Genomic DNA, 14455 nt, shown 5'->3' on the forward strand with positions numbered 1-14455 from the left:
TTAGTAGCATTTTATATAACATTTTGGCATGCCTGTAGCAGGCATTCCAGGCACAGTTCTGTCCACCTCATTGTAAGAAAGATTGGGAAGTGAGTGGGATACCCCAAATCATTCATAAACTCTCCTCCAGGAGCATTCTAGATCCTTAGAGTGTGAAAGTCCCCCAAGTCACAAGCCATTCCAGATCTCATGGCCCAACCATGAGCAGTGTAACCTAGTGGATAGAGCATGGGCCTGGGTGTCAGAAGGTCCTGGGTTCTAATCCCAGCTCCACCACTTGTCTGCTGTGTGACTTGGGCAAATCACAGGAGAAGCAGTGTGGCTCAGTGGAAAGAGCCCGGGCTTTGGAGTCAGAGGTCATGGGTTCAAATCCCAGCTCTGCCAATTATCAGCTGTGTGACTTTGGGCAAGTCACTTAACTTCTCTGTGCCTCAGTTACCTCATCTGTCAAATGGGGATTAAGGCTGTGAGTCCCACGTGGGACAACCTGATCACCTTGTATCCCTCCCCCCAGCACTTAGAACAGTGCCATCATCATCATCATTATTATTATTTAACTTCTCTGTGCTTCAGTTACCTCATCTGTAAAATGCAGATTAATAATGTGAGTCCCACTTAGGAGAGGGACTGTGTCCAACCTGATGAGCTGGTATCTACCCCAGCGCTTAGTACAGTGCCTAGCACATAGTGCTTAACAAAGCCCTACTGAGAGCTCACCTAATGGCATTTATTAAGCACTTACTATGTGCAAAGCACTGTTCTAAGCACTGGGGAGGTTACAAGGTGATCAGGTTGTCCCACAGGGGGCTCACAGTCTTAATCCCCATTGTACAGATGAGGCAACTTAGGCACAGAGAAGTTAAGTGACTTGCCCAAAGTCACACAGCTGACACTTGGCAGAGCAGGGATTCGAACCCATGACCTCTGACTCCAAAGCCCAGGCTCTTTCCATTGAGCCACACTGCTTCCCCAACCAGGAGGCCTTCCCTAACTGAGCCCCCTCCTTCCTCTCCCCTTCTTCCCCCTCCTCCCCCTCCCTATCCCCCCCAAGCACCTGTATATATGTATATATATTTGTATGTATTTATTACTCTATTTATTTATTTTATTTGTACATATTTATTCTATTTATTTTATTTTGTTAATATGTTTGGTTTTGTTGTCTGTCTCCCCCTTCTAGACTGTGAGCCCACTGTTGGGTAGGGACCATTTACAAGTTGCCAACTTGTACTTCCCAAGCGCTTAGTACAGTGCTCTGCACACAGTAAGCGCTCAATAAATACGATTGAATAAATGAATGAATGAAATAGCATAAAAACAAAAACAAAACAACCATCCCAATGTTGGCCTCTGGTCTTCAAGAAATGCTGCTCTATTTCACAAGGGCCAAATGGGCAATGGTGGTGGCCGACAGACCCCTGGGAGACTGACCTTCTTCCCACCCCTTACCTCTGACTGAGCTCCTGGACTGATCATGCCAGACAACTCAAGTTCCTGCATATCAAAGGACGTCTCTTTCCATTTGCTTAAGCTCAGTCAGGCTCAGCGTGCAGAGAGAAAGAAAATATGGGACAGGGAAAATGTCTTCTTCCCAACTTTGTATTCTTTCTCAGGGTGTAGTACAGCACTCTGCACATAGTAAGTCAATCAATGGTATTTATCATTTACTGCTTTCAGAACACCGTACTAATCGCTTTGTGCTCAATAAATATCACTGATGGATTGATGGAGATGATTTGGAGGACAAGAGGAAAGCAGCGTGGCTCAGTGGAAAGATCACGGGCTTGGGAGTCAGAGGTCATGGGTTCTAATCCCAGCTCTGCCACGTGTCAGCTGTGTGACTTTGGGCAAGTCACTTAACTTCTATGTGCCTCAGTTCCCTCATTTGTAAAATGGGGATTAAGACTGTGAGCCCCACGTAAGACAACCTGATTACCTTATATCCCTCCAGTGCTTAGACCAGTGCTTGGCACATAGTAAGCGCTTAATACCGTTATTATCATTATTAAGAGAAAAACGTGCTTGTCCCAAGCTGTAAAACACAGAAGTTGACAGTGGCTATGGGATGGTCATACTACCCCTCCATAAATGATGCCTGTCTCTCCTCCCCCTCTAGACTGTAAGCTCATTGTGGGCAGGGAATGTGTCTGTTGTTATATTGTATTCTCTCAAACACTCAGTACAGTGCTCTATACACAACAAGTGCTCAATAAGTATGACTGACTGACTGATCGACTGACAGCAAGTTCTCTCTGAGGCGTTTTCAGTGGGTTTCCCTGATAGTTTTCCCAGCCCAACTCTTCTTTGGTTTTTATCCCCAAATCCCCCAGATCCACTGTGAACTTGAAAAATCAACAATCCCCCAGAAGTTCACTGGGACTCTTTGGAATCCTTGGATCGTTGTGAACAGGGATTGTAACTCTATATTGTTGCATTGTACTTTCCCAAGCGCTTCTCTATTCCTTTCTCTATTCTTCTCTATTGTATTGAACCAAATGCTTAGTATAGTGCTCTGCACCCAGAAAGCAGAAAGGATTCAAGAAACAGCATGACCTAGAGGAAAGACCCTGAGCCTGGGAGTCAGAGGACCTGTGTTCTAATCCTGGTTCTGTCACTTCGCTTCTCTGTGCCTCAGTTTCCTTAACTGTAAACCACGTGTTCAATACCTGTTCTCCCTCATACTTAGACTGTGAGTCCCTTTCGGGAAAAGGACCTTGGATGACTTGATTAACTTGTATCTATCCCAATGCTTAGAACAGTGTTTGACACAAAGTAAGCACTTAACAAATACCATAATTGCCGTAAATAAGATTGATGGATTGATTGATCCCACTGAGGCAAGGGAAATGGTCTACAGTATGATTCTCTTCATTTGTAAGTAATTAATTTTAATGTCTGTCTCCCTACTAAAATATTAGCTCTTGTGGGCAGGAATCATGTCTACTTACTCCATTGTACTCCAAACACAGTACAGTACTCTCTCAAGTACAGTGCTCTGCACACAGTAAGAGCTCAATAAATACCACTGATCGATATGTAAATCTCAACAGCCTTTGAAGGCAAAATAATTCTGACAAACCTCTTATATCTCAGAAAATATTGTTTCTGGACTTAAATATTGACATTTTTTTCTGTTTCTGTCTCATAAATCCCTCCTGAAACGGGAAAGCTGGCACATGGTATGTGAGCTTGTCCCAAGTTAATATTTCCTTTGAATTTACAGTTGCTTGTAGAATCAGTTTTGATACCACTGAAGCCCATTATTTGCATTTTCTGTAGAATAATTCAGTTTGCACTTAGCTGTAAACTATGTCTGCTAAACGAATAGGGAAACCTTCTCAGAGGAAGGGCAAACAGGCTAGCTCCCTAATGAATAGGACTTTTGACTTGTTTGAATCAGATATTCTCAAAATTTTCTCTTCAAGTAAATGCAAACGTAACCAATCACAGACATTTCTGTAGTTCATTCATTCAATCATGTTTATTGAGCGCTTACTATGTGCAGAGCACTGTACTAAGAGCTTGGAAAGTAAAATTTGGCAACAAATAGAGGAAATCCCTACCCAACAACAGGCTGACAGTCTGGAAGGGGGAAGACAGACATCAAAACAAGTAAACAGGCATCAATAGTATCAATATAAATACAGAGAATTATAGATATATATATATATATATATATATATATACACATCATTAATAAAATAAATAAAATAAGTATATACATATATACACAAGAGCTATGGGACAAGGAGGCGGGTAGAGCAGAAGGAGGGAGTTGGGGCGTTGTATGTAGTGTGTGTTCATGTATGTGTGTGTATGCTTGCATTGTGGATGTGTACTTGGCTTAGTATGTGTGCATATGTGTGTGTGTATGTATGTTTCAGAAAAGCTGGGTTTTGTTGTCTTAAAACTAAGATAGGTCAGAAAACAGAAGAACATTAAATAGAAAATCCACCTTGGTTTGAATCAGTTAAGGAAGAGACTTCTGAAGTTTGATTTAAATCCAGAAATTAGGAAGTGAGATGGCTGAAAATAGTCATCTGAGGGTAGTTTTAAAGAGCAGCACTAAGCATCCTTCATCTTTGTGGCCGTGAAATCAGGCAGAATTCAAAGATCCCTAATGGGACCCTCCCAGAAGAAAAATTACCACCACTTTATCCATCAAATCAATAGCTTCACCAAAGGGAAAATGATCCTAGGTCCTAACAGCAAGCAGTTCAATACAATTGTCTGAGATTCTTAACTTCCAAGCAACATTAATCAGTTCCTGGCTTTAGCTGACATCACTGCAGCGTAAACTCAACTTCGTGTTTGTGCTTCTGGGCTACTTCACCATGAATGCAAGAAACCACACCACATACAAACTCCGCCTCGCTTACTGCATCTGCAGTTCCAAAGCAACACAGTCCTATATGTCCTCTTAGCTGTTGACAAAAACAGACTGCAATTGCTAATAACAATAAGAATAACTGTGGTATTTGTTAAGCGTTTACTGTGTACCAAGTCCCCTCTCAGAGTCACACCTGGAGAGTTTCCAATACTCTACTAGTCTCGATTACAGGAGGGAGAGTCAAGCAGAAGCTTACCCGTGGCTCAGTAGAATGAGCACGGGCTTGGGAATCAGAGGTCATGGGTTCTAATCCCGGCTCCACCACTTGTCAGCTGTGTGACTTTGGGCAAGTCACTTGACTGAGGCCCAGAGAAGTTACCTCATCTGTAAAATGGGGATTAAGACTGTGAGCCCCATGTGGGACAACCTGATTACTTTGTATAATAATAATAATAGTGATGACATTTATTAAGCACTTACTATGTGCATAGCACGGTTCTAAGCACTGGGGAGGTTACAAGGTGATCAGGTTCATTCATTCATATTTATTGAGCACTTACTGTGTGCAGAGCACTGTACTAAGCGCTTGGGAAGTACAAGTTGGCAACATATCCCATAGGGGCCTCACAGTCTTAATCTCCATTTTACAGATGAGGTAACAGACACAGAGAAGTTAAGTGACTTGCCCAAAGTCACACAGCTGACAATTGGCAGAGCTGGAGTTTGAACCCATGACCTCTAACTCCAAAGTCCGTGCTCTTTCCACTGAGCCACGCTGCTTCTCCTGCAGCACTTAGAACAGTGCTTGGCACATAGTAAGCACTTAACAAGTGCCATCATTATTTTATATCCATTCCATTCCTATCTTGGGCAGTGGCTAGCAAGGGGAAGGCAATCTGCTACAAGTCAAAACTTACCTGTGCTGGGCCAAAGTGTCATGGGAGCGAGTCCAGGGTAGACACTCAAGTTTACTGCGTGGAAGGAGGCAATGGTAAATCACATACATATTTTTACCAAGAAAACTCTGAGGATACACTACCATTCTGGGAGTGATTTGTCCATGGTGTAGCTATGGATCGGAGATGACTCGACAGCATAAGACAAGACAATGGACTAAGCACTGTATTAAGTGCTGGGGTAGAGACAAAATAATCAAATCAGACACAGCCCTTGTTTCTCATGGGGCTCACAGTCTAAGTAGGATGGAAGCAGGTGTTGAATCCTCATTTTGCAGATGAGGAAACTACATACCAGAAAAGTTAAGTGAATTGCCCAAGGTCACACAGTTGACAAGAGAGCCGGGATTAGAACCCACCTAATGAGGCTCAGAGAGCATTTGGGATTCAGAGTGTTTGAGAGAGGATCAGCTCAGCTGTGGTCCACTTGTCTATAGAATTACTCTCCCAAGAAATTTCTTGACACACTTCAGGGCCAGCCACTTCCTGTTAGCCACTGAGCACCAGAAGGACATGAGCTTGTCAAGAAATCAGTCCCAACTGTGGCCTGTTGCTTTGATTATTGATCCATCCATTGCCCACTTATTGTTTTGTTGAGTTGCTATATCTGCTTGGCCCCACAGCAAATACTACTGATGGATTTATTGACTGACTGCGAGATATAATTTTAGTAGACTCACTTTCTTCTCCCCACCCTTATTTTCCTCCCTTACCACTTCCCTCACACACTTGAGTCTATACTTTCTAAGCAATGAGATCACTCACCCCTCCCTTCAATCCCCAGTGCACTAATGTAATGTATCTTCCTCCCTACCTGTCATTTTTTAAAGCTCTATTTCCCCCCCACTAGTTTTAAGATGTTTGAGGGATGTGATTGTGTCTACTAACTGTATTGTACCTCCCCTAGTGTTCAGTTCAGATTTTAATATAGTAAGCTCTCAATAAATACCATTGATTGTTGGGGTAGATGATCAGAGTTTTGAGTGTCCCTAGAAAATTTTGGCCTCTATATAATAATAATGATGATGGAATTTATTAAGCGCTTATGATGTGCAAAGCACTGTTCTAAGTGCTGGGGAGGTTACAAGGTGATCAGGTCGTCCCACGGGGGCTCACAATCTTAATCCCCATTTTACAGATGAGGTAACTGAGGCACAGAGAAGTGAAGTGACTTGCCCAAAGTCACACAGCTGACAATTGGCAGAGCTGGGATTTGAACCCATGACCTCTGACTCCAAAGCCCGTGCTCTGTCCACTGAGTCACGCTGCTTCTCTATAGCCAGCCCCAATTCACCGCTCAGGCTATGACACCTGACATGCCCTTGCACAGTTTCCTCCTCCTCATCAAAAGCATTCATTCATTCAGTCAGTCAGTCAGTCAGTCGTATTTACTGAACGTTTTCTCTGTGCAAAGCATTGTAGTACAATGTAATAATAAACTGACACATTCCTTGCCCACAACAAACTTATTAATTGAACACCATTTGTCCATATGATGAACTGGGCAGATTTTGGAGCTATACATACAAAATGGAATTAAAGGCAGAACGTGCCCACCACGTGCCCACAGCCTCGAGGGGAGACAAACAAATTAAGCCACACTTTAACACACACTTGCTGCTTGGCAAAACCTCTCCAGACAGGGGGCTCCACACCTACCTCATTCCTAGAACGTCACGCAACACTCTAAGGGGCAGGAAGATGCAACTCTTCCCCCTATGGGGCCTTTGATACTGCAATAATCGATGGGGCAGATTGGAGGAGAGCAGAGATGAATGACACCTCATAGTCCCCACACAACTTGACTCTGTTGGTATGGAGTTTAACCTACTTTTCCTACTCAACCTGCCTTCCCTCCTCCTTCAGAGGGGAGAAAGACTATGAGCCCACTCTTTTAGACTGTGAGCCCACTATTGGGTAGGGACTGTCTCTATATGTTGCCAACTTGTACTTCCCAAGTGCTTAGTACAGTGCTCTGCCCACAGTAAGCGTTCAATAAATACGATTGATGATGATGAGAAAGACCTGACGATATCAGGGTTAGACTGCATTCTCAGGATCCAGCCTAATTTTTGCTGTTAAGGGAAGGTTGAGGCCTTTTTTGTTCCACATATTTCAGAGAGTCATAATCCCAAAAGCTGTTAATCAGTTGCAGTGCCATCATGGGTCATGGGTGAGGGGTCATGGGTCAATTATCCAGCCCGAGACTACCTCCAACTGCAGCACCAGGCTCCTCGGAGGGATGGTATGCTGGTTGCCCTCCAGGACACCTCGTAGTTACTGATGGACGGAGCTCCCTCCGTTGCCTTACAGTGGACGACTTATCCATAGACCCATCCAACCCCCTCTGGACCTTGCTAGTGTTTCCAGATTCCCAACTTCCTGTGGGAGCCAAGTTAGTGTTCATGAGATTGCTAATAATAATGGTATCCGTTAAGTGCTTACTATGTCAGCGCTGTTCTAAGCACTGGGGTAAATGCAAGCTAATTAGGTTGGACACAGTCCCTGTCCCACACGGGGCTCACAGTCATAATCCCTATTTCACAGATGAAGTCACTGAGGCACAGAGAAGTTGAGTGACTTGCCCAAAGTCACACCACAGACAAGTGGTGGAGTCAGGATTAGAACCCAGGTCCTTTTGACTTTCAGGCCCGCGCTCCATTCACTAGGCCATGCTGCAGGATTGCAACCCCGAGGAATATTTGCACTGAACTCCAAATATTTAGGCACAACCCTAGCCAAGAACCCTCATGGTCACTACAGAATTTGTAATGAGATTTTTGGCATTTTGGGGATTCCCACAAACTGGAATCACTCTAGTGGAACCAGGTATAGCCATGATGCCCAGTTCCGAATTTCTGAACCTAGACCCACTAGACTGTAAGCTCGTTGTGGGCAGGGGATGTATCTGTTATATTGTTCTATTGTACTCCCCCAAGAGCGTAGTACAGTGCTCTGCACACAGTAAATGCTCAACAAGTACAATTGACTGATTGACTGACTGAACTGTTGTAACTGGGCCTGCAGGAGACCTGCAGACGGTTCAACGTGAAGCTCCAGGAAATGTCTCTGAGACTCTGTCCTGACTCACTCCCTGGTGGGTGGCATCCATTTCCGACAGTGCTGAGTGAACAAGGAGGCATCACAAGGATTAGGGAAGAAATGGTAGGCTGTTTTTTAGAAAAATAGCATTTGTTAAGCATTTACTTTGTGCCAGGCTCTGTTCTAAGTGCTGCATTAGATATAAACTTATCAGGTTGGGCACAATCCATACCTCACATGGGGCTCACAGTCTTAAGCCCCATTTAAGAGATGAGGTAACTGAGGCACAGAGAAGTTACGTGACTTGCCAAAGGTCACAGAGCAGACGAACGCTGGAGTCAGGATTAGAACCCAGGTCCTTCTGACTCCCAGGCCCAGACTTTATCGTGGCTTAGTGGGAAGAGTAGGGGCTTGGGAGTCAGAGGTCGTGGGTTCTAATCCTAGCTCTGCCATTTGTCAGCTGTGTAACTTTGGGTAAGTCACTTAACTTTTCTGTGCCTCAGTTACCTCACCTGTAAAATGGGGATTAAGACTGTGAGCCCCGTGTGGGACAACCTGATTACCTTGTATCTACTCCAGTGCTTAGAACAGTGCTTGGCACATAGTAAGTGCTTAACAAATATTATTACTATTATTATTATTATTATTATTATTACCCCCAGGCCACGCTGTTTCTCTAAGTTACCTATAGACGATAAATTCATCCCTCTAGATGGTCAACTCTTCCCTCTATACTTCAAGCTCCTTGTGGACAGTGAAGGTGTCTCCCAGCTATGTTATATTGTACTCAAGCGCTTGGTACAGTGCTCTGATGCAGTAAGTACTCAATAAATACAAGTGATTGATTGATTGATCTCAGGTCAGAATGGGAGCCTAGTGCCAGCCCTGGTCAAGTTTGGAGAAGTGGTTCAAGCATTAAGCATTCCTCTAGGCTGTAAGCAAATGTGAGCAGGTTGTTGGGTAGGGATTGTCTCTATCTGTTGCCTAATTGTACTTTCCAAGCACTTAGTACAGTGCTCTACACAAGTAAGCGCTCACTAAATACGACTGAATGAATGAATGAATGAATTTGGGCAAGGAGCATGCCTACCAACTCTGTTTTATCATACTCTCCCAAGAGCTTAGTACAGTGCTCTGTACAAGTAAATGCTCAGAAAATACATGCATTTTCTCCTTCCCTGCCTCTTCTTGTTGATGATCCTGGGTATCCTCTGCCACCTCTGCAAAAGTGGCACGAAGCAACCACTTTCATTCCCTTTGCTGTATTTTAAAGCTTTCCTACTTCAGTGTAACCAGTGTATTTATGTTCCACAGAAAGCCATTCATAATCAACATATATAAGCCTTAAAATAATATAAATGCCTTGAATGTACTTCGGGGACAGCTATAGCCATTTCATAAAGCATCCACAGAAGAGTAAGTCACAGGCTGATATTAAAACCTCATAATTATTTAATAAGTCATTTATAATGCAATGTGTAACCTTTAAATAAAGTAACGCAGGGCTCTTAAGGTGCTATGACTGCTCAGCGTTGTTAATATCAGATAAAGTATTGGGGGATGTGTATGCCATGTTGAACATCACCTCGCTCAGGCTATTCTGATGTGATGACAAGCTGCCTTTAGGATGGGGCTAATTCCAGGTCATTGACACGCCACGGTGGTCCTGGTGAGCATGGCGACTTCCCTACAATAAGATAACCAATATCTTTAGTGAAATTTCCTCGATCATGTTTTTAGGTTTCATGCATTTATTAGGTTCTGACTAGGATAGTGTGGATTGTTCAGAGCTATGCATCAACAGAAGTGGAGAAACAACTCAAGCTCATGGCTTTATTGGCAGGGGAATATTCATCCCTTCCTTTAGGACACTCTTTTGACTCAACGGCATTCTCCAAAAGTCCTAAAATCTTTCATTCAGGAAGCGCTAAGAGTGGGTAATCATGTCCAAGGCCCATGCTCTATCAATTAGTCCATACTACTTCTCAAGCAGCATTTATTAAAGGGATACTCATCAGAAGACAAGCAGACGTGCAAGAAAACATACAGACAATAGTAATAATAATGATGTTTGTGAAGGGCTTACTGTGAGCCAAGCACTAGACTAATCGCTGGGGTAGATACAAGATAACCAGGTCCCAGATGGGGTTCACAGTCTAAGTAGGAGGGAGAAAACATATTGAATCCCCATTTTGCAGGGGAGAGAACTGAGGAACAGAAAAGTGAAGTAACTTGCCCTGAGTCACACAGCAGACAAGTGGTGGAGCTGGGATTTGAATCCCTTGGTAAAGTCAGCCAGGTGTTACGGACTGAAGCTAAGTTTAACGAAAACCAAGAAAATGTGCGAGTATGCATTAGGGAAACTCTACGACTGACCAAAGTTCTTTCTTGCTCCCCATTTAGACTATAAGCTCCTTGTGGACAAGGAAGGTGTCTACCAACTCAGTTGTACTTTACTCTCCCAAACACTTAGTGGAGTGTTTTGCACACTGGAAATGTTCAGTACGTACATTGATTTGGTATGTGGAACTCAAAGCTGTAAAATTATTCTCCTACCTAGGATTCTCATCTCACTGGCCAATCATGGAATGATGGACAAGGAAGTAATAATTAGTAATAATGATTATGGCATTGTTAATGGTATTTGTTAATCTCTATTTGCCAGGCAATGTACTGCATGCAGGGGTAGATGTAAGCTAAGCAGGCTGGAAACAGTTCATGTCCTACATGGGACTCACTGTATTCATTCCCATTTTGCAGATGGGGAAAAGAGGCATAAAGAAATTCATTCATTCATCCGTTCATTTATTCAATCATATTTATTGAGCGCTTACTGTGTGCGGAGCACTGTACTAAGTGCTTGGGAAGTACAAGTTGGCAACAAATAGAGACGGTCCCTACCCAACAGTGGGCTCACAGTCTAGAAGGGGGAGACAGACAACAAAATAAAACATATTAACAGAATAAAATAGAATAAATATGTACAAGTAAAATAAATAAATAGAGTAATAAATACGTACAAACATATATACAGGTGCTGTGGGGAAGGGAAGGAGGTAAGGGGGGGATGGAGAAGGGGAGGAGGGGGAGAGGAAGGAGGAGGCTCAGTCTGGGAAGGCCTCCTGGAGGAGGTGAGCTCTCAGCAGAGCCTTGAAGGGAGGAAGAGAGCTAGCTTGGCAGATGGGCAGAGGGAGGGCATTCCAGGCAAGGGGGATGACATGGGCCGGGGGTCGACGGCGGGACAGGCGAGAACGAGGAACAGTGAGGAGATTAGCAGCAGAGGAGCGGAGGGTGTGGGCTGGGCTGGAGAAGGAGAGAAGGGAGGTGAGGTAGGAGAGGGCGAGGTGATGGACAGCCTTGAAGCTGAGGGTGAGAAGTTTCTTCTTGATGCATAGGTTGATTGGCAGCCACTGGAGATTTTTTAGTTAAATGACTTACCCAAGTTCACACAGCAGACTAGTGGGAAGAGCCTGGATTAGACCCCAGATCCTTCTGACTCCTAGGCCTGTGCTCTATCAGGCTATGCTACTTCTCAAGCAGCATTTATTAAGCCCTTTCTATGTGTCAGCCACTGTTCTAATCACTAGAGTGGATACAAGTTAATCAGTCCCTGTCCCACAAGGGACTCGCCGTCTAAGCAGACCTATCTAATCAAATAAAATCAACACTCCTTTGGGAGCCTGTCAAATGGAATGTGGTGACTGGGTGGCTTCTCTTCAGTCCCAAGGTCTACGGAGCAGGGTTGCAAGCCAACCCTCACTACCTAGTAGAAGTAGAAGAGGCAGCAGCATGACATAGTGGATAGAGCATGGGCCTGTGAATCAGGAGGTCATAGCTTCTAGTCCCGGCTCTGCCACTTGTCTGCTGTATACATTGGGCAAGTCACTTTACCTCTCTGGTCCTCAGTTCCCTCATCTGTAAAATGGGGATTGAGACTATGAGCCCACATGGGACAGGGACCGTGTCCATCCCTGTTTGCTTGTATCCACCCCAGTGCTTAGCACAGTACCTGGCACATAGTTAAGTGCTTAACAAATACTGCAATTATTATTATTATTATTATTATTATTATTATTATTATTATTATTATTACCTGGGGGAGCCCAGAACCTCTATCTGTGAGCTGGAAAGTGGGGCTCCCGGCCACCAAGAAGAGCTGAGGGTGGGGGAGGGAGAGAGAGTGAAAAGGACAAGGGAGAGAGGTGGACAGTTTATGGAGCTAGGTCATTCATCCAGACCTTGGAACAGCCCGAGTTACCCTCTCCTCCAACTGCCAATGAATTAGATGGGGAAAAGGAGAAGGCATATAAAGGTTGTCGTAAATCCCTTCAAAAGACAACTTGTACATTCCAAGTGCTTAGTACGGTGCTCTGCATGCGGCAAGCGCTCAATAAATTGAATGAATGAATGACTCTATTTTATTTGTACATATTTATTCTATTTATTTTATTTTCTTAATATGTTTTGTTTTGTTGTCTGTCTCCACCTTCTAGACTGTGAACCCGCTGTTGGGTAAGGACCGTCTCTATATGTTGCCAACTTGTACGTTCCAAGCACTTAGTCCAGTGCTCTGCATGCAGTAAGCGCTCAATAAATACGATTGAATGAATGAATGAATGACTCTTTATTTTGTTGCCAAGTTGTACTTCCCAAGCGCTTAGTACAGTGCTCTGCACGCAGTAAGCGCTCAATAAATATGATTGAATGAATGAATGACAGACCCTCTTGAGCTCCCAACTAGGTTGTCCATTAGGTAGGTCACTGGCCACAAGCCACATTCTGTTCAATCTGAATGGTTTGCGGAAATCTGCTGTTGGATTTGCCACATGTGAACCCCTGAGTTATTTCCATTAAATTTAGTGAGACTGGTAAAAGTATAAATGATTTTTGCACTTCACATAAATCACCCATTTGCCTCAGGGCATAATAATGATAACTAGCAATTTGTCATTCCGAGTGTGCATGTTTCTGCTCTAATGCATGCTACATGTTTTTTTAATGGTATTTGTTAAGCACTTACTATGTGCAAAGCACTCACTGTTCTAAACACTGGGTTAGATACAACTAAATTAGGTTGGTTACAGTCCCCATCCTACCTGGGGCTCACTTTCTAAGTAGGAGAGAGGACAGACAACGGATCCTCATTTTCTGCTTCCTGAGGAAGCTGTCCCTCCAGCTGGATTTTCATGCACCTGAATGAACATGTAGTCTATAACGTTAGAACATGAGCAACACCACTAATGGGTCAGCCTGCTTCCCATGGATGAATTGTGTGAATTTGGTGTTTGTTAAATAATAATAATTATAGTTTTGGTATCTGTTAAGTGCTTACTATGTGCCAAGCACTGTTCTATGTGTTGGGGTAGATACAAGGTAATCTTGTTGTCCCACGTGGGGCTCACAGTCTTAATCCCCATTTTACAGATGAGGTAACTGAGGTCTAGAGAAATGAAGTTCTTTCGCCCAAGGTCACGCAGCACGCAATTGGTAGGGACTATATTAGAACGTAGGTACTGTGACTCCAAAGCCCAGGCTCTTTTCACTGGGCCACATGGTTGCTATCCTTGACATAACAGGAATAATAGAGTTCATTATCCTCCTCCATATTGCTTAATAATAATAATGATGGCATTTGTTAAGCGCTTACTATGTGCGAAGCACTGTTCTAAGCACTGGGGAGGATACAAGGTGATCACGTTGTCCCACGTGGGGCTCACAGTCTTAATCCCCATTTTACAGATGAGGTAACTGAGGCTCAGAGAAGTTAAGTGACTTGCCCAAGGTCATACAGCAGACATGTGGGGGAGCCGGGATTAGAACCCATGACCTCTGACCCCTAAGCCCGTGCTCTTTCCACTGAGCCACACTGCTGATTGATTGCCTATTGTGCACTGAGCATTGTTTTGGGCACTTGGAGGGCAAGAGGAAGACATGGTCTAGGCTCTGGAGGTGTTGGGTAGGGACCGTCTCTATATGTTGCCAACTTTACTTTCCAAGCCCTTAGTACAGTGCTCTGCACACAGTAAGTGCTCAATCAATACAATTAAATGAATGAATTTACATTCAAACTAGACAGCCACAGACCAAATGATCATGAGAAGCGACATGGCCTAGTGGAAAGAGCAAG

The sequence above is a fragment of the Tachyglossus aculeatus genome, chromosome 2 (assembly GCF_015852505.1).
Source record: "Tachyglossus aculeatus isolate mTacAcu1 chromosome 2, mTacAcu1.pri, whole genome shotgun sequence".
NCBI classification, from domain to species: Eukaryota; Metazoa; Chordata; class Mammalia; order Monotremata; family Tachyglossidae; genus Tachyglossus; species Tachyglossus aculeatus.